At 43.5% G+C, this 18,592-nt stretch overlaps 1 protein-coding gene across 6 annotated transcripts in view; it reads right to left on the bottom strand.

Annotated features, from left to right (window-relative positions):
- Window positions 1-18,592, bottom strand: part of LOC134958057 (transcription factor 20-like) — a 325,652-nt gene that overhangs the window by 211,561 nt on the left and 95,499 nt on the right. The window lies entirely within an intron of this gene.

Below are 18,592 nucleotides of genomic sequence, written 5' to 3'. Positions count from 1 at the left end.
GTGCGTCATATGACACCAACAGCAGTATCACCACTTATCCTTCAAACAACTTCTTGTTACTGTTATAACAAAGAATTATTGGATATGATCTTTTGAGTACTTTATAACCTTAAATTTGTGCAGTCCTGGTGCCTGGTATGGACTTGGTACTGTCTCCTTCAATATTCTGACCTTCTTCATGCAGACATAATACCTAATTAACCACACAGTGGTCTCATTAATACAGATTGTCTGTACTGGTCGAGCTGAAACGGGTGTAAGACTTTAAATTGTCTACAGCCTCTCTTATCACACTCTGTGAGACAGGACCAGGACATTTTTATATTTTTTCATTATATACACATCACAATTTTTCACTATATTTAACTTGGATCATGGATTTCTTTATGGGTAATCAGATTGTTTTTAAATTAATATTTCAATAAAGTATGTCTTAACAGTATATTTCATGATTAACTAAAACCTATTAAAATAAATTTCAAGTAACAAGAGTGCGCCCACACAAGAGCCTTCTTTCTCTCTCTCTATTTGACCTATGCTTTACCTGGCTCTGGGCGCACCACCAAACTGGACTTAGATTTGATGACTTAATGTAATAAGTCCCAATTGTCCAATTTTTGGTTCTCTTATATTTGACTTTAATTTTGGCAAGATCAGTGCCGGGTCGCGCTCTTTCTTTCCAAATCACTGGGTTGGTCAGGTGTGTGCTGAAGAAGTGGACAGCAGGTAGGAATTGAGGAGGTCGAATGCAGTTCCTTCTCATGAAACTCAGAGCGCTAGGAGGCAGCTAAAGAAGTCCAGGGAGGCAGGGAAGATATGCCTGGTGAGCTAGACTGCAGGTCACAGATAACAGACTCAAAGGTTAAAGTGCTTGTTTAGCAAATGTAGCTGAAGAATGTAGACTGAAGAATGAATGCTGGGAAAACATGGCTGAAGTACTCCGAAAAATGAAGACTGAAGAATGAATGCTTGGTGAACATGGCTGAAGAACACTGCAGAATAAAGACTTGCATGCTGAAGAATGTCTACCTGGCAGACGTGACCGAAGTGTACTGAACAAAGACTAGCGGACTGAGGAATGTATACTAGAAAATTGATGAATGAAGGCCGGATAGTCGTGACTGAAGGGCACTGCGGATGACTGAGAGGCCACCCAACGGTCACAGACCACTCAGGGACACCGCCGGAGGGCGGGCGGCTGTAAGTCGTGGAACCAAGAAGCCGCTGGCAAAGGTGTAGCGAGCGGTAAAGAGAATACTTGAAGAGTGGAGCAAGAGACCCTTGTAGCACAGGAGAATCACAAGAAATTCCTCAGGGAGCTCAGAGCTGGAGCTTCTGCACAGTGCAGTAACCACTGGCAACATGAAAGAGTGGGCTGACCCCTTTTAAAAGAGGAAGCTGCCTATGATTGGATTGAGCGTCCCACTGGGCTCAGCCATTGGATGCAGTGCAACTGGGTCTCCAACATGGCAGCCCCCAGTGCTGCAGACACACATGAGCACGTTCCTTCACCCGCCGGGTTCCCCTTCTCCTGCCTCCAGGAAGCTGCACCCTCATCGCCGCCAGCGATGACTCGTCTCTCCATGGCCACGCCGAACCGCCAGCAGCCGGTTGGGCAAGCCCCAGACCCCCGGCTACGGAGGTAAGCACCCGGCTCATGACAACACCCCCCTTCCATTTGAGGCTGGACTCCAGACACCCCTACAGGCCTTGGTAGGGTTCTTGACATGAAAGATCTTAATCTAGGAGCATGGATGTCCTCAGCAGGAACCCAAGATCTCTCCTCTGGACCATATCCCTTCCAGTCTATAAAAGGTACTGAAGATGACCAATAAACCTGAAGGGCCCGATAAACCTAGGAGCAAATTTCTTAGACCGAACTCTAAGTGTCAAGTTACGTGTAGAGACCTACACTCTATCCCCTTCTTTGAGACTAGGAACTGCCCCCTGCTTTCTATTCGCATGAAACTCATATCGCTTGGAAGTCTTGATCAAGGACCCATGCACTTGTTTCCAAATCTTGAGAGTTGATAGGGAGCTTGATCTGCAGCATGGACTTCGACAGCAGGTAAAGGTTGAAATTCCGGGACTCGAGGATGAAATCCATAGTTGGTATAAAATGGAGTTACAGCAGAACATGAGTGGAAGAGGTTATTATGGGCAAATTCTGCCAATCATCTTGGGAGGAGGACATGAATAACTACAGAAGAGTCTCCAAATCTTTGTTCACTCTTTCCGTTTGCCCTTCTGTCTGTGGATGGTAAGTGGTGGTTTTAATACCTATTGATGAACAGAGCGATTTCAAGAGTTCAGCAACAAATTATGGACCACAGTAGGAAATAACCAGAAGTAAGCCATGCAATCTGAAGATTTCTGTGATGAACAGTTTCGACAGTTGTGATGCTGATGGAACTCCCGTAAGTGGGATAAAATGTGCCATTTTCAAAAGGCGTTCTACTATGACCCAGATGGTGTTTCGATCCTTAGATGGCGTCATAACAAAATCCAGAGAAAAATGGGTCCATGGTTGGATGTGTATAGGTAATGGATGTAACCATCCTTGTAGAGAACCCTTGGGGTGATTGTGTTGTGCGCACTTTGGACAAGCAGCTATAAAATCTTGCAAATCAGACTTAAGAAGTGGACACCAAAAGGATCGTTGAACAAATTCAAGTGTTTTAAGTCTCCCGGCATGACCCATGAAGGACGAATTATGAGCCCACGAGAGCAGCTTATTCAGGAACTTCTGAGTTACAACAGTTCTTCCAGGCGGAGGAGTAGGGGAGAAAAGTGTTGTCAGAAATGATGCCGGTTTTTACAATGGGCTGCCTTTCTGTACGGTCAGAGGATTCACTGGAACTTAAAGAATGAGTTTGTGTTAGGACTTCTTATTTAGCGTACCCGGCCAGTAAATAAGTTTGAAATTGAAAAATGTGGAGATAAGTGCCCACCTGGCCTGATGCGGATTACGGCACTGTGCAGTCTGAAGATACAGGAAGTTTTTCTGATCCGTAAATACAGAAATCAGATGTACAGCCCCTCCAGCAAGTACCTCCCCTCTTCAAAGGCTAATTTAATAGCTAACCATTCTTGTTCTCAGATAGCAGGGTTTGCTGCCTTCTGCATTAGAGTTGTGATGGGTGCTACAATCGAAGAGTAATTTTTTATAAATTTCCTATAGAAGTTGGCGAAACCTAAAAAGTGCTGAATTCCACTAAGAGTGGAGGGTACAGGCCAGTCCCAAATAGTTTGGACTTTGGCAGGATCCATCTTTAAGTCGACTCCAGAAATGATGTAACCAAGGAATGGAACAAAAGACACCTCAAAAGGTAAATTTTTCAAACTTGCAAAACAGGCGGTTGTTCCCCAAGTGGGTAAACACTTCCTTAACTTCTGCCCGATGAGACTCGAGATCGTTGCAAAAATATATATTTTAATCTTCTTTAAAGTTCCAGGAACGGAGAGATTAAATTCCCACCGTCTCTGGAGAGTAACCCGCACCAAGATGCAAATAACACTGTTGCAGCTAGGGAGTTTGGGTACCTTATCCGATATTTATAACAAGTCTGTATATAAGTAACAAATGGTCTACATTAATATGCAACTAAAGGTTCTGATGGTGCTGCCAACTGGTTTAAATTAGAATATACACTGCTCAAAAAAATAAAGGGAACACTAAAATAACACATCCTAGATCTGAATGAATGAAATATTCTTATTAAATACTTTGTTCTTTACATAGTTGAATGTGCTGACAACAAAATCACACAAAAATTATCAATGGAAATCAAATTTCTTAACCCATGGAGGTCTGGATTTGGAGTCACCCTCAAAATTAAAGTGGAAAAACATACTACAGGCTGATCCAACTTTGATGTAATGTCCTTAAAACAAGTAAAAATGAGGCTCAGTAGTGTGTGTGGCCTCCACGTGCCAGTATGACCTCCCTACAACCCACACAAGTGGCTCAGGTAGTGCAGCTCATCCAGGATGGCACATCAATGCGAGCTGTGGCAAGAAGGTTTGCTGTGTCTGTCAGCGTAGTGTCCAGAGCATGGAGGCGCTACCAGGAGACAGGCCAGTACATCAGGAGACGTGGAGGAGGCCGTAGGAGGGCAACAACCCAGCAGCAGGACCGCTACCTTCGCCGTTGTGCAAGGAGGAACAGGAGGAGCACTGCCAGAGCCCTGCAAAATGACCTCCAGCAAGCCACAAATGTGCATGTGTCTACTCAAACGATCAGAAACAGACTCCATGAGGGTGGTATGAGGGCCCGACGCCCACAGGTGGGGGTTGTGCTTACAGCCCAACACCGTGCAGGACGTTTGACATTTGCCAGAGAACACCAAGATTGGCAAATTCGCCACTGGCGCCCTGTGCTCTTCACAGATGAAAGCAGGTTCTCACTGAGCACGTGACAGACGTGAGAGAGTCTGGAGACGCCAAGGAGAACGTTCTGATGCCTGCAACATCCTCCAGCATGACCGGTTTGGCAGTGGGTCAGTAATGGTGTGGGGTGGCATTTCTTCGGGGGGCCGCACAGCCCTCCATGTGCTCGCCAGAGGTAGCCTGACTGCCATTAGGTACCGAGATGAGATCCTCAGACCCCTTGTGAGACCATATGCTGGTGCGGTTGGCCCTGGGTTCCTCCTAATGCAAGACAATGCTAGACCTCATGTGGCTGGAATGTGTCAGCAGTTCCTGCAAGACGAAGGCATTGATGCTATGGACTGGCCTGCCCGTTCCCCAGACCTGAATCCAATTGAGCACAGCTGGGACATCATGTCTCGCTCCATCCACCAATGCCACGTTGCACCACAGACTGTCCAGGAGTTGGCGGATGCTTTAGTCCAGGTCTGGGAGGAGATCCCTCAGGAGACAATCCGCCACCTCATCAGAAGCATGCCCAGGCGTTGTAGGGAGGTCATACAGGTACGAGGAGGCCACAGACACTACTGAGCCTCATTTTGACTTGTTTTAAGGACATTACATCAAAGTTGGATCAGCCTGTAGTGTGTTTTTCCACTTTAATTTTGAGTGTGACTCCAAATCCAGACCTCCATGGGTTAATAAATGTAATTTCCATTGATCATTTTTGTGTGATTTTGTTGTCAGCACATTCAACTATGTAAAGAACAAAGTATTTAATAAGAATATTTCATTCATTCAGATCCAGGATGTGTTATTTTAGTGTTCCCTTTATTTTTTTTGAGCAGTGTATTATCAAATCCCCACAGTGAGGGGACAAGAGAAAGAAACCAGTTCTAACTTGGGTGCACACAACCCAACTAACATTTAAAATATATAAAAGGGTTTATTGAAGCTCCCCTGTATTAATATAATCCAATAAAGGCTTGAATGCCCACACAAAATTAATGGTTTGGATCAAGAAAAAAATATATGTCAAATTGGGAATAAAATGTCCTTTGTTGTTTGACGAGCGAAGTATTAATATCCAAGAAGTATGAGAGAGAATGAAAAGAAAAACCAAATGCAGTGAATAAAGATTAAAAACAGTAGCAGATGTGTCCATTCATTTGTGTATTATATGTACTTTATTGCTCACACATTCATGAACCATGAGATACAGGCTGCGTAGGGTGCTGTGACAGTACTAATTCAGTAAACCTGATCTGTAATCATCCCATTGATCAAATGGTTTCTAAAGTAATAAAGATGTCGTCTTACGGTAAGAAAATGTTGCAATCCACTATTTAATGGTGATGATACAAAGTAATCATAACATGTATCTAAATGTTGCAATGCTAATTCACTGCCACCGTTTACCAGCTGGAGATGAATAACCCATATTCACTGATACTATAAAGTAGCTAGAGGCAGATTGTTATAGCACTAAAAGTAATGTGGTCCAATTGTACAGCTATATAGGAGCACTACAATGTACATACACTGACTCTACCCAGCAGCTGAAGATGGATATATATGTGTTACACCTCAGTGGTAATTCATATGTATAGATAAAGTAATGCTAATTCACTGCCTCTACAGAACAGTCAGAGACATATTTTTAAAACCATAGAGGTGATACGATACTTGTCCAGCTGTTGAAACTTAGGGCTTCATGTTAGTGTGTAGTAAATAATAGCAAGCTGATGCCTGCTACAATATCCTCACACAGTACCCCAATAGCTGTGAACAAGTCTTGTTTATGGTGCTTTTAACGTGTTATATATGAGACTCACAAAAGTGTAAGTTAGTTCTCCAGCTATGCAATGGTAGTGCACTTATACATCAAAAGTAATGGAAGTGTAATTGTAGTGACAATACGATCACACCTTGAGAGCAAGCAGCATATACATGTGTGTAGTTTTGATAGTGGATTGCGTGCAAGCTGGGAGAGAATAGGAATTGGTATGCTATAAATTGATTGATTTGGTATATTATCCAATTAGGAGAGGTATTGTAGCTATAATAGTTTAGAGAAATGTCAGTCACTTATTGTCATAATCATCAGGTTATCCGCTGTACATGCTGTATTGGTGCAGTGGTGATATGAGTGATGAGTTAGGTATAGGGCAAGGTTATTAATGTTCCTTTAGTGCAGGCATGTCCAAACTGCGGCCCTCCAGCTGTTGAGAAACTACACATCCCAGCATACCCCGACACAGCTTTAGCATTCTCTGACAGCAAAACTGTGTCAGGGCATGCTGGGATATGTAGTTTCACAACACCTGGAGGGCCACAGTTTGGACATGCCTGCTTTAGTGTCTTATAAACATCAATGTATACTGTATGTTAATCATAGTTAACCCCCATTAGAGTAATATCATGCAGTGTACTGCGCTGTATCTTTGGTAATGGCCGATTGTCAGCATAAAGTAACCACAGATACAGTATCATTATCAGCACATTGGAGATACTGGCATGTGTTACACAATATCACACTGCAAATCTAATAGCAATTGATGATCCGTGTGCGGTGACCGCATTCACTATCACTCACAGCAGAGGGGAAATCCCTGTATGTGCTTGATATAAGTATATTGTCATATGAAATTGTTGAAAGCACCTGTATAACATCTATTTTAAAAACTAGATTGGATATTATAGTTGTATAACATTGGAGCATATAAGGTCACCATGTTAAATCTAATTATGTCATTTGCCCTGTGGATATTTCTTTTACAACATTCATGGGCTCAACATATGTTAAATGACCAGTACGATACTTACCTTAGGGTTTGGAGCGACTGGAACCATCTATGCCAGGTTCCACACTTGTATAACAAAGGGACATATATGGTCACTATTTTATTTAATCATGTGACCATAAACTATCGATAGTTCTTTTGTCTTGATTAGTGATCATAGACGTCACAATTATGGGACATGCTTGATTGGAGTTGATCGCAGCAGCAAGTTTGTTAGCAATTAGGCAAAACCATGTGCACTGCAGGGGGGGCAGATATAACATTTGCAGAGAGAGTTAGATTTGGATGGGTTATTTGGTTTCTGTGCAGGGTAAATACTGGTTACTTTATTTTTACACTGCAATTTAGATTTCATTTTAAACACATCCCACCCAAATCTAACTCTCTCTGCACATGTTATATCTGCCCCTCCTGCAGTGCACATGGTTTTGCCCAACTGCTAACAAATTTGCTGCTACACTCAACTCAGAATTAGGCCCAATATGCTGTAGTATATCTTACACAATAGTTCTTATTTCATTATTTATCTGTTTGGTCCAACACAGAATAGGAATATCATGAAACATCATTAGGACTAACCTTTGGTACTGACCCCAGTCTGTTGACTGACCGTAAGCGCACATGCTGGGTATCAAACTTACATGATTATGCAATATATGGGTTCTGTGTATTAAACCCAACTATATCATTTGTCCTATTTGATATCCTTGTTGCAACATTCATGGGTTTAACATCCCTGGAATGACCCATAATTTATATAAAACATTTTCTAAGTCCAAAATACTGCATTCACGTTATAGGTTCTATTTTTCATGTAATCTCCCTGGAGATGATTATAATGTTGGGATATCATTATAGGCCATCCACTATGGCCTGCACCCAGGGCTGTTTCTAGCCAATTTGGCTCCCAGTGCGAGATTTAAAAATGCGCCCCCCCCATGACATAAAAAAATGTGCCCCCCCCACCCCCACACACACCTATATGGAAAAAAAAAACTTGCGCGCGCACCCGGCAAGGGGGCGTGGTCTCATCTAAATGGGTGTGGCCTCATTTAAATGGGCATGGCCTCGTCTGAAAAGACTACCTCACAATCCAGTTTTTGACCCTGCTCCAACAGATCACGACCACCACAGGAAAAAAAAATTCTTCCATATTAAGCCCCACAGTAATGCCCCCTGCACCATATTATGCCACACACTGCAATGCCCTTGATACATTAAATCCCCACACTACGACAGGCAAGAGTCCCCATTTCACACATTACGGCAGGTGTCCCCATTTTACACATTGAGAGAGAGATCTCCCTCTGTACTCCGCTTGGGGGGTTGGGGGGAGTTTCGCGGAGTGACGGGGTTGCGTCGTGACGTAACGACGCAACCGCGTCATTCCGTGAAACTCCGCCCCCCCGAGCGGGTTACTCGGGGAGAAATAGGAGGGGGAAGCAGGGAGCCACAGTTAGTGCCGCGGCAAGCGCCCAGTGCAGTTGCACTGCTCGCCTGCCCCAAGAAACGGCCCTGCCTGCACCCTTTGTTTTGTTTGGCTTAATAATGGTCATATTGATGATGAAATATTAGTATAATTAACCGTGATATTACAATCATTTATTATACATTTTCTATATATTTTTTCACTCTTATTATCACTTTGTATCCTTCATAACAGCTTTTTATATATTTGCACTATGGGGGTCATTCAGAGTTGTTCGCTCGTTGCCGATTTTCGCTATACTGCGATTAGTCGCTTACTGCGCATGCGCAAGGTTCGCAGAGCGCATGCGCTTAGTTATTTTACACAAAAGTTAGGTATTTTACTCACGGCATAACGAAGCTTTTTCATCGCTGTGCTGATCGTAGTGTGATTGACAGGAAGTGGGTGTTTCTGGGCGGAAACTGGCCGTTTTATGGGAGTGTGCGGAAAAACGCAGGCGTTCGAGTTGCAAAACGCAGGAGTGGCTGGAGAAACGGGGGAGTGGTTGGGCAAACGCTGGGTGTGTTTGTGACGTCAAACCAGGAACGAAAAGGACTGAGCTGGTCGCAATGGCTGAGTAAGTCTGGAGCTACTCAAACTGCTAAGAAATTTATATTTGCAATTCTGCTAATCTTTCGTTCGCACTTCTGCTAAGCTAAGATACACTCCCAGAGGGCGGCGGCTTAGCGTGTGCAATGCTGCTAAAAGCAGCTAGCGAGCAACTCGGAATCACCCCCTATATCAGGGTGTAGTAGGGTATGCCGGCGGCCGGGCTCCCGGCGGCCAGCATACCGGCGCCAGAATCCCGACCGCCGGCATACAGACAGTTGGGCAAGCGCAAATGGGCCCTTTGCGGGCTCGCTGCGCTCGCCACACTGCGGGCACAGTGGATTCTCCCTCCAGGGGGGTCGTGGACCCCTAAGTGGGAGAAAAAGTGTTCGTATGCTGGCTGTCGGAATTACGGCGCCGGTATACTGTGCGCCGGGAACCCAACAGTCGGCAAACTGAAGACCACCCTATTTATCATTAATTTCACGACCATGGATACTTATCCTTGTGTTTATCAGAATTTAAGGAAAATATACATTTATTTTCCCCTATCACCTATTATTTATTTATGGTTCATGTTTATGCATTTATTCACGTTTTTTCCACTTTAGTGTTTATTAATTTTTTGTTTTTGCACTTGTTCACATGATGAGTGGACTGTAGGCAATTTATTTCGAACAATTCTATATAAAATATATATAATAAAGCCATAATCGAGTGACCAATTTTCACTTGGAATATTTTATTTCTAGTTAATGGATTTTAATGGACACTAAATTCAATGCGAGTGTGCCGCGGTGGGGGTCTAGAGCCATAGCGGGTGAGGGAGGAGCAGTTGCGGGGGTGCCACGGGTGGGAGGGGCGGGTGCGGTGGTGCTGCGGGTGGGGGAGGGGGTCCGGAGCCACCGCGGGTGTTGGAAGGTGGGGGTGGGTGTAGGGGTCCCGAGGTACTGCGCGGAGTTACTGCGAGTAGGGGAGGGGTGGGTAATACTTCTCCTCCTGGAAGCAGCTAAGCTGCAGCCCTCCCTTTGGCAGTGGTTCTCCCGAAGACTCGCACACCAGGAAAGCAGCCAGTCAGTATTGTTAGCACCGGTGTCCCAACGTGCCGCATTACAAGGAAGAAGATGCACTCAATAAGCTACAGCTCCCAGCAGCCCTTAGCGCCACTATGCTTTGGCGCTAAGGGCTGCTGGGAGCTGTAGTTTATTTAGTGCATCTACTTACCTGTAATGCGTCGCATTGGGACACCGGCGCTAACAATAGTGACTGGCTGGCAGGACTGACTGACTCGCTGAATCAATGTAAAAGGTGAGAATGCTGTGCAGTGTCAGTGACACTGCACTACACAGCACTGTCACCTTTTACATTGATTCAGCATCCAGACATTACCCTCTGCGATATCACCCACTCTGTTACATTAGCCATCTCGGGGGTTCCAGGCAGGCAGCCCAGGTGCTGTGTTGCGGAGTCTGTGTTTCTCACCCAATCAGCTGTGGACTGGATGTGATCGATCTGCTGCTAACCCAATGAGAGCTTCCAGCCACGCCCAGCGTTATACACACAGGCAGATCTTGACTATTATATAGGAGATTAGGGTCTTTTTTAAACTCCATTTATGGGCACATATTTTGTATTTACATCATTATATAATATATTCATACACTTTACACATAATTTTGCTCAAATTGATTTTTATTTACACATCACGTTCATTTCAGTTATACATATACTTGCATATGTATTCCACATATGGATGAGGCACAGTATAATTTACACTTTAATATATTTGACATTTTATGTTTTATTTAACTTGATATATTTTATGAAATACTACAGAACGATAATAACGATCTTTCATAATATAAATGAGTACATGGAGCTGATAAACATCAATACGATCCTATAAATTTAGATTTATATAGTACAAACGTAGGGATTGCCTGCAGTGCTGTTTCCAAAGTGATACGATCCAGCTGATTAAGTACACCCGAATGAGAGACAGCGTCACTGGTCGGGCCACTGAAGCAACGGCCGCAAAATTTGAACTTATTCTCTTGGTAGACATTGGTTGATACATACTCATGTCATGTCACGCCACGATCCTTCCTTCCCCTATATAACTACCATATCTGGCGAGCGCCGTTCACTATAGTGCCCTGAGGAAGCCTATTAGAGCGAAATGCGCATTGGTGGTGTAGAGATGTGTCCTCCGTCTAACTACACTTACTAAACATTTAATTATTCATGAACCTGTGATCTGCAAAATATATAGGAATTTAGGTTATGATATCTATTACGAAGGATTATATGAATGCTATATTAGCTGAACTAATCAACCCGTGACCCAGCTCTACCAGCCGCTACATTTACTGTACTGCCTGCATACACAGTGGGGCAGTAATTAATGTGACCGTTATGTAACAGGAGACTGGGCACACACTAACTCGTTATTGTCAGTATACCGTGCACACTATCAAGCACATACAGGGATTTCCCCTCTGTGCTGTGAGTGATACAGTGAATGCGGTCACCGCACACTGATCATCAACTGCTATTAGATTTGCAGTGTGATATTGTGTAACACATGCCAGTATTTCCAATGTGCTGATAGTGATACTGTATCTGTGGTTACTTTATTCTGACAATCGGCCATTATCAAAGATATAGCGCAGTACACTGCATGATATTACTCTAATGGGGGTTAACTATGATTAACATACAGCATACATTGATGTTCATTAGACACTAAAGGAACATTAATAACCTTGCCCTATACCTAACCCGTCAGACTCATAACCACTGCACCAATACACCATGTACAGCGGATAACCTGATGATTATGACTGACATTTCTCTAAACTATTATAGCTACAATAACTCTCGTAATTAGAGAATATACCAAATCAATCAATTTATAGCATACCAATTCCTATTCTCTCCCGGCTGGCAAGCAATCCACTATCAAAACTACACACATGTATATGCTGCCTGCTCTCAAGGTGTGATTGTGACTGTTCTGTAGAGGCAGTGAGTTAGCATCACTTTATCTATACGTATGAATTACGTACTGAGGTGTAACACTTGAATATATATCCATCTTCAGCTGCTGAGTAGAGTCAGTGTATGTACATTGTAGTGCTCCTATATAGCTGGACAATTGGACCACATTACTTTTAGTGCTATAACAATCTGCCTCTAGCTACTTTATAGTATCAGTGAATATGGGTTATTCATCTCCAGCTGGTAAACGGTGGCAGTGAATTAGCATTGCAACATTTAAATACATGTGTTATGATTACTTTGTATCATCACCATTAAATAGTTGATTGCAACATTTTCTTACTGTAAGACATCAGCTTTATTACTTTAGAAACCATTTGATCAATGGGATGATTACAGATCAGGTTTACTGAATTAGTACTGTCACAGCACCCTACGCAGCCTGTATCTCATGGTTCATGAATGTGTGAGCAATAAAGTACATATAATACACAAATGAATGGACGCATCTGCTACTGTTTTTAATCTTTATTCACTGCATTTGGTTTTTCTTTTCATTCTCTCACTTTTTGGATTTTAATACTTTGCTTGTCAAACAATAAAGGACATTTTAGTCCCAAAGTGACAAAAATATTTTTTTTCTTGATCCAAACTATTAATTTTGTGTGGGCATTCAAGCCTTTATTGGATTATATTAATACAGGGAAGCTTCACTAAACCCTTAATAAAGTGTAAATGTTAGTTGGGTTGTGTGCACCCTAGTTATAACTGGTTTCTTTCTCTTGTCCACTCACTGTGGGGATTTGATAATAAGGATTAAAATATCGTCCAGATAGACCACTAGGCATTTATAGAGCAAGTTTCTGAAGAGTTAATTTATATAGTTTTGGAAAACCACTGGAGGATTACACAGACCAAAGGGCATTACGAGATACTCGTAATGCCCGTCACGAGTGTTGAAGGCCATCATCCATTCGTCCCCAAAGCAAATACAAATTACATTGTAGGCTTCGCGTTGATCTACAGTTAGTGAAGACTATGGGCCCCTTCACTCGGTCGAACAGTTCGGGAATCAAAGGGAGTGGATACCGGTTCTTAACAGTAATTTCATTAAGACCCCGATAATCAATACAAGGCCGTAGGGCCACGTCCTCCTTTTTTACAAAAAAGAAACCTGCTCCAGCGGACGAGGAAGATGGTCAGATGAAGCCTTTATCCAAGTTCTCTTGAATATACTCAGACATGACTTGCGTCTCGGGTAGAGACTGTATAAATTTGGTATCTATGTGTTGTTTTACCGGGCAACAAGTTCCGACGAGAAGGTAAAGTGTCAGCCCCTCGTTTACTAAAGACATCTAGAAAAGACTGGTAGGCAGATGTAAGACTAGAAGAATTTGTTGTGCAGAGCGGTCTCACAGACTATAGATCATTCTTGAAACAGTATTTTCCCCAGGCAAGTATTTCCATAGACTGCCAATCGTTTTGTGGATTGTGCTTCCACAGCCAGGGGAACCCGAGTATTATATTATATTATATTATATTATATTAGGAGAGGCTTTGGGAATCACGAGGAAGGAAATATTCTTGAAATGTAATGCTCCCACCTTCATCTTAAGAGGTACAGTGTGGAGGGTGATAATACCTTCTGGGATGTAATTTCCATCTACTGCTGTGACAGAAATGGCCCATTCCAGACAAACAGTCTGTATTCCAGAGTGTTTAACTAAAGCTAAAGGTGATGAAACGCTCTGCCGCTCCAGAAACAAGTAACGCAGGGATGTGAAATGAAGGACCCTCCAAACACGTGAGCAGAACGGACTCCTTCCTGGAAAGTGATTCAAGGGCTTAACCTCACCTGCGAAAGCTAGGAGTGGAAGTTTCCCGGCCGAAGACTGCAAGACTTGACAAAACAGTCTGCTGAGCCACAGTGCATGCAAAGTTTTCCCCTTCTGTGTTTCGGATGTTCCTTGTTGGAAAGGCGGGAATTACTGATTTGCATGGGTTCTTCAGTTGAAGGAGAGGGTTGCCTAGGAGGGAGATTGGGCAGAGTTCTGGGGCATTCGGTTTTAGACCTCTCCAAGCAACGTTCCCTGTGCCATAAATCCAGTTTATTACACAGGGAGATTAAATCGTCGAGTTTTAATGGAACATCCCCGGGTGGTTAGATCATCTTTAATTCTAGAGGTTAGATCTTTTTAATTCTATCAGACAGCCCGTTCCAGAACGCAAGCAATGAGAGCCTCTTCATTCCAGTTCAGCTCCCAAGAGAGGGTGCAGAATTGAATTACTTAACAGCTAATGGAATTGGGGCCTCTGACGTAGACGCAGAATCTCCAGAAAGGCCGAAGTGGTTCTGCCTGGCTCGTTGCAAATCTTGCGAAAGGATAGGATCGGTCTTTTCCCACAAAGGAGACGCCCACTTCAAAGCTTGTCTGGTTAGGAGTTAGATGATATTTGTCCAGCCAGACAGGAAACTGGCAGACTGTAGCTCGAATTGAATCTCACACTGATTGAGGAATCCTCGGCATAGCTTCGGGCTTCCATTAAACTTGCTAGAAGGCAGCAACTGTAACCGTGAGACTGGAACTGGCACTGAGGGAGTCGACAAAGGAGGAGTAGGTGCAGGTGCTGACACCTGGGGCGTCGTAACACCCACATTAAGTGTATCTAAGCAAGAAGACATTCTGCACGAACTGCACCAACTGCAATTATGTAGCTTCCTGCTTGCATAGGCAAGTCAGGATGTCTGTGGTCACATCATCCCAGTTGCTTAATCACCCGTCGGATCCATTCCGCCAGTGCTTACTGTCCCAACGGGCTGGAGATGAAGGTGCATGGGCGTTTGCTGAAGAAGTTGATGCCACAACAAGTTGGAATTGAGACGGTCGAATGTAATTCCTTCATATGAAACTCAAAGCGCTAGAGGAGGCTAACAAAGTCAAGGGAGGCAGGGAAGATATGCCTGGTGAGCTAAACTGCAGGTCACAGACCAACGTTGACTCGAAGATTAAAGTGCTTGTTTAGCAAATGTGGCTGAAGAACTCTGAAGAAAAAAGACTGAAGAAAGAATGCTGGCCAAATGTGGTAAAGTACTTCGAAAAATTAAGACTGAGGAATGAATGCTTTGCTGAAGAACACTGAAGAATAAAGACTTATTGACTGAAGAATATATACTTGGCAGACGAGACTGAAGAGCACTGAAAAACAAAGACTTGTGGACTGGCTCAGCCAATGGATGCAGTGCAACTGGGTCTCCAACATGGCAGCCCCCAGTGCTGCAGGTACACGAGTGCGCTCCTTCATCCCCCACGTCCCCAATCTCCTGCCTCCCGGAAACCATCATCGCCGCATCTCTCCACAGCCGCACTGCCAACAGCCAGGTGGGAAAGTTCCGGAACCCGGCTCCGGAGTTAAGCCCTCGGCTCATGACACCTGGCAAGACCGTCATGAATCAGGTACTGTTTGCATATGCAGCACACACAATACAACCCATCAGACGAGGAGAATATGCAGTGCACTACACACCCCAAGCTCAACCTTTTCTGGGCATATGAGAAGATCTCAATAGCAAGAGGGAATGTCCATTTGACTAATGTGACATATTCCCAATTACAAGCAGATACTTTACTAACAGCACAAAACAAGCAGCTTGAGCAATTAATTTGTTGCTCCAATCAGGAGCGAATATCCGCTTGCACCCTCCTGAGTTGCGCCCTTCTAAGGTGGACCGCAGAAATAGTCAAAAAGTGCATGGTTTGGGTGCTCTAATTAGGACTTTACGCAGCTGAACCAGGGGCTTTTGGGCATGACAATTGCTCTGTCGGGCGCACGTTACTTAAAGCTGTGATCAAAACAATTGAATTCCCCCTTTTGTGCTCTAAATCAGTGGTTCTCAACCGCGGCCCTCAAGTACCCCCAACAGTTCATGTTTTCCAGGTCTCCTCACAGGATTGCAAGTGAAATAATTTGCTCCACCTGTGGGTCTTTTAAAATGTGTCAGTGAGTAATGAATACACCTGCTCAACTGCTAGGTGACCTGGAAAACATGAACTTTTGGGGGTACTTGAGGACAGAGGTTGAGAACCACTGCTCTAAATAGCACATTTTTATCTCTTTTCTTAACCTAAAAAAATAAAAAATTATGAAAACTAGTATTTTACTGTGCATACCCCTTAGTTGCTAGTTCTCAACACAATGCCATATAGGAAGAGGGCAGTACCGGGAGAACAGCTTAGTCATGCCTCCCAACAGTCTGATTTAGGTGACAAATTGGCAGGTTTTTGGTTTCATAAACATCTCAATCTAGACAAGAAAGTGTAAGATACACTGTACAATAATCAGGCAGAGCAGCTGATTTTCAGATGCTCGGCCGATTATTGCACAGTGGGGCCTAGACCATATAGTGTGTACCTAATCTGTGTGACAATTCTGCATGAGAGTTCATTTAAAACCTCACTTTTGACAATGTTTAGGACTTCAAATCGTTCAGATTAGAACGATAAATTTGAAGTTTGTACATTGGAAATGTGATCAAGATAATTTTGGCTCTCATAAAATGTTGATTCACACAGTGGTTAAAAACAGGAACATCTTGGTTATTAAAATGCAGCGGTGTAAAAATATCCTTGCAAGTAATATTTGTAGCTATAGGTGTAGAAAATAAACAATTTAAAATCATAAATAAATAAAAGTAATGGCCCATACACACGGTGAGATTCGGGCTATGCCCGATTCTCACTATGCGACAGGGGCCAGGTCGGCACATAGTCAGTATCGCAAGCACACTCATGTGCTTGCAATACTATGTGCGATTTTGGCTAAGTGTCAATTTTGACTAGCTCTTCTATAGAGATAGTCAAAATTGACTTGCCTGCACAGTCTATCTATTCCTGCGATGCCGACCGCGCATCGGCATCGAAACGGGATCACAAGGTGACTTTCACCTTGCGATCTGCACTAACTTTTCTTACGATTTTGACTATATAGTCAAAATCGTAAGAAAAAATCTCACCGTGTGTACACACCATAACAGTTGAACTGTTCAGCAATGACCAGTCACAATCATGGGGGGAAATCAAATTGTTTAATCATGCCTGATCGCGGAGGCAATATTCCATTGTCCCCTGTTATCACACTGATCGCCCCAATATCAGTCAGGTTTAGCAGCGTAAAGCGGCAAATGCAGACTAAAGGAATGGGTGCAACGTGAAAAGTTCTGTTTAGGCACCCAGACAGGTCACTTTTCACACATTTCAGAATGCCACCCCCGGGGACAGCGAGCTGAAATTAAAGTCTCGCTCCCGCTGGCAGAAACATTTGAATAGCTGCTGGGGACCCAATATAACATTTGAATTCCACCTACGGAGTCCAACAATTCAAAAAAGAGCCCAAAACGATAAGACAGACAGACTTACAAGGATACATTTGGATAGCTGTACTGTAATAAGTAGCGTTCCTATTTTAAAACATTGTGCATGAACTAGAATATTTTTATAAAAGCACTGAGGTTTAGCTGCACAAATCAGTAAACCAGTCTAAAGTACACATTGCTGCTCGCCTCCTCAGGATTGGTTGTGCACAAATAATGGGTGCCTGGTGGGGGCTCAATCAGGTTCAGGGTGCCCAAAATTAGAGCTACACTATGTAGACAAAAGTAATTGGACACCCCAGCACAAGCGAATTGGTGTGTTCCTGCAGCAGACACGTGCTCGTGAAGGTATAAAACCGGTAGAAGGGCACTGATTAGATCATTTGCTAATGAAATGGCTTACCTGATGGAGCTGACAGTTTGAAAAGGGGATCATCGTATGCTGCTCAATCGGTGGTATGAGTCAGAGAAGCACTGCAGATGTTAGGAAGGTTCCTAAATCCACTGTCTTTTGCCATGCGTGGAAGAACAGTCATTGCAGGGATTCACCTAACCCTGGAAGAACCACAAAACTGCAACCCAGGGACCAGAGAGTGCTAACCAGGGAGCTGCGAAAGAACAGGGGTCATCCCATGCATACCATTGCACACGAGTTCCAAATGCCTACTAATTAGTAATGTGCCAGTTTCAACAAGAACACTATGTAGGGAGTTCCATGCACTTGGGTATTATGGGCAAGCAGCTGATCATAAACCTCTCATTTATTTATTTTATTTTATTTATTTATTTAACAGTTTCTTCTATAGGACAGCAAATTCAATTGTGCTTTACAATCAAAGAATGCAGCCCAGTACTTATAATGGTGTAAAGTGCACAGAAACTGGACAGTGGAACAGTGGTGGCAAGTGTTAATGAGTGACGAATCACGGATGGACGTGTTTGGCATTGGAGACTGGGGAGGTGGCTGGCTGACAGACCGTTACAAGGTCGACAATCAATAGGTCGACCCAATAGAGTTGCTTGTCAAAAAGTCGA

The sequence above is a fragment of the Pseudophryne corroboree genome, chromosome 9, assembly GCF_028390025.1.
Source record: "Pseudophryne corroboree isolate aPseCor3 chromosome 9, aPseCor3.hap2, whole genome shotgun sequence".
In the NCBI taxonomy this organism is placed as follows: Eukaryota; Metazoa; Chordata; class Amphibia; order Anura; family Myobatrachidae; genus Pseudophryne; species Pseudophryne corroboree.
The sequence above is the reverse complement of the archived record's forward strand: the minus strand, read 5'-3'. Positions and strand labels throughout refer to the sequence as shown.